The sequence below is a fragment of the Charadrius vociferus genome, unplaced genomic scaffold (genome assembly GCF_000708025.1).
Source record: "Charadrius vociferus isolate BGI_N301 unplaced genomic scaffold, ASM70802v2 scaffold370, whole genome shotgun sequence".
NCBI lineage: Eukaryota > Metazoa > Chordata > Aves > Charadriiformes > Charadriidae > Charadrius > Charadrius vociferus.
This window is the reverse complement of record NW_009646744.1, coordinates 882,645-886,119: the sequence shown is the minus strand read 5'-3', so window position 1 is coordinate 886,119 and position 3,475 is coordinate 882,645.

Sequence of the window (3,475 nt, the reverse complement as noted above, 5' to 3'; positions counted from 1 at the left end):
GGGCGGCGGGTTGAGCGCGGCGGAGGGGCCGGGGCGACCTTGTGCGCAGGGTGCTGTCCCCGCCGGTTCGAGGGGCGAAGTTGTTCCGCTTTGTCTTGAAATTAGCGTTAATTTTATTTCGTCTTTTACGTGTGGACCCCTCTGGCTCAGACTGAAACCCCCCTAGGGCAGAGGCTGTCCTTAACAGAGCTCCCTCGTAAAGTCGGGGTCGTTCTCCCTTCCCCGCCTCCTGAAGGAGAGGACGTCTCTTGTCTGGAGCGTCAGCCTCACAGAGGGGGTTCGGGGTCGGTCTGTGACCCGGCTCTGGCTCACACACGTTTCTGACGTTTCTTGCTTAAAGTAAGGGAGAGAAATCCTTGAAATGGTACACGGTACTCTCCTGCTTAACCGACGTTCTTACAATAAATCACGGAGTTGTGACTCTGCCTTAGTCGCGTTTTCAGCGTGGGTAGGCTCACTCTTGTCAGAATCCGAGATGCACCTTCCCATTGGGATGGGATATTAGTCTCATCGTGACAGCTGGGGGTCCTTTGGTTGTTTTTTTTTTTTTACATACTAGAAATATTACTGTCTAGTAAAACTTAGGCTTTTTTTTTTTTTTCAATCTGTGCAAAACAGATGTGTTCACTTACAAAGACAAATCTGTTGTTGTTTTTGGAAACGGTAGGTACAGATAACCAGGTCTCTTCACTAATCGCCTTTCCCATCAGAGTCCTGCCATTGGTGTTGACCCCAACAAACGTCTTCACAAAGGTCTTTTACAAAGGGATCTAGTTTCGTGTCCCATCGCCTTTAGCCCATGGAGATAGGTGACAAAATGTGCTGAAAGACACTATTGGGTTGCTCTCCAATGACTCCGTACCTGACCGATAAGCACAATCCTGGTTTCCTTAAAGAGAAATGTGTAAAGCTGTCGTTTCGCCAGATCCTGCTAACACATCCGACAGACACACAGCAGACACCGCTCTGGCTGTGGAGCGTAACTGCCTGGCACTGCGGAGATTAGGGAGGCAGGCTGTGCCCCAAAGGATTTATACTGCTAAAGACAAACAGATAATGGAGGCCCCATGAAACGACTGGTGTAACTGGAGTGCGGAATCAGAAACTCGTGTATAAATATATTTACTTTTGTGTAGCTGTTTAGAAATTGCTGCTTTTTTCCTTACCCTCTGCCAGAAGCCTGGTATTTGTGTTGTTGTAAAGTGTGTTACTGCTGAACTGGCTCCTAATGCTTGCGTTGCTCCGAAAATCCCTGCAAGCTGTGAAACTAAAGATGCAGAGTTGGTATTTAGATGAAGAGGGGACGAGAGGGTGGGGGAGTCTCTCTAGCACTGGATGTGTCAATTTTTTTTCCATACATTGAAATTTATTGTGTGTATGAATGTACAATTAATGAACATACCATATGCCAACAGAGAAGGACTTGTAGTGAATTGATAACCATAGGCGCTAGAGCTGAATACAGGATCCAGTAAGTAGAGGCAGCCTGTAAAAATGCAGAACAAGCTCATTTTATCTTTAAGTTATTAGATTATGAGGCAGTGGAGGAGAACTGAGATTTTAAAACTTGATAATTTGTTTTGGGGGGGAGAGGCGTAGTGGGTTAGTGGAGTTTGTCACATAACTGGGTGGTTCCTGTACAGCTAAAGGTGATACACCATCCGAGCACAGCAGGGTCAGGTAACCCCGGCTCCGGGAAGTGTTGTTGTGTATCAACCTGTGTGTCAGAGCAGTGCTGTTGAGATACGGGTGCTATTTCAAAGTGTAAAATAATTGTAGGATTCCCTGAGTGTGTGTATCTTCAGAAAAAAGGTGATAGTTAATGAGGATAATCTGAGGACAATAGTAATTGATAACTGAGTTGAAACCTGTGTGTTTCTCCTTCTGCCCTGTTCCTCAGCCCACGCTGCTAGTGGGCTGTGCACCCCCAGCAGCCTCCTCTGCTGCAAACTCACAGTCTGTGACCGTTCACCGATACGTGTGTTGTTAAAGGGATGTACAATGGCATACGATTTATTTTCTAAAGCTAACTTTTTAGCCCTTGTGCTTTGTTCAGGCATTAGATAATCTGATAAAAAATAGCCTGCGGTGACGCCTTTGCATGATGTGGCAGTCTGATCTAATACACTGAGGAAGTGCAGCTTAATGAAGAATAAAGCTAGAACTCCTGAGCGAGGATCTCGGCTTCCCCTGGCCCCTTCCGTCGGGAGCAGGGCAGGGTGACCGGGGCAGAGCACTGGCTTCGGTTCTGGCTCTGCCCGGCCAGGGCTGTGCTTGCGGGGGTGGGAATGGGAGATGTTTGGGAGGAAGAAATCATTATTCTGGGCGGTGCTGTGTCCCAAAAAGGGACACTGGGAGGCTGTTGCCATTCAGACCTGCCTTTGGGAAGGTTATATGGGGATGTTGTTGGGATGAGGTGGCTTAAGGCCTTTTGAGCATAACCCCTGGATTGTGAGTTCAGTGGCAGAACTGTAGAATCCTTAGAATAGAAACTGGCCTCCATTCTGGAAAAAATAGCCAGGCTTTTAATAGGTTTATTTACACTGTATGTTAACTGAGGCATGCTTTTTACTTGAAGCATTTGAAAATATATGTAATGTATATGAGTAATGTAAACCCACCTAGAAAATGGTGGGTGTGTTAAATAATGAAGACGTGTTCCTTCTTTAGTGATATTTCTTCCTGTTCTACTTGTTGAAGGCTTACATGGATCATGAATCATTTTGTAAGGGGAGGTGTCTATGCGAAACATAAGGAAGATTTTTCCATTTGTTTGGTTTTCCTTCAGTGAAACTGTACAAGAATTACATTGCTGAAGATATAGTGTGAACACTTTAAATCTGTGAAGGACCACAGTGCTTACTTAATATCTGGGAAGGCTGGAGCGAAATAGGGAGGCAGGTGTCAGTTGTCACTTTGTCCTTACCTTAAGCTTGTATTTAATTTTTCAGTTGAAATGGGCATGCAGATCGAAACGAAAAGATGGGAATATGCTGTATTTTTTAATGTCAGCAGTTAGAATTACTGATATCAGTGGCTATTTGTTTCCTTGGTGAGATACTGGTAGTGTGCTGGAGATACTGGATGTGCTTGCTAATGGTACAGGCAACTGATAAGAACGGTAAGGAAATTACCAGGGTGGGTTGTTTTCACATTTTTTGTTTTTTGTTTTTTCTGTTTTGTATTCAGCCAAGTAGAACAGGAGTTGTCCATTGGCATAAAAACTGTAAAGATTGAAAAGAAGTTGCAGAGTAAAGTCAGGTCTCTTGCACAGCCGCCACTCGTACGTTCTGCGGCAGCTGATGGGGACCGCACGCTCTCTCTGAAGCTGCCCGATGTCCAGCCCGGCCTCTGTTCAGGTGGCCGAAGTCTCACTGTTCTGTTCTGAAACACGCGCCTCTAGGCAGCGGTACCCGCCAGGTGAGTGTGCAAGGTTTTAGTGATTGTGTGAAAAAGTAATTACAGAATGAAAATA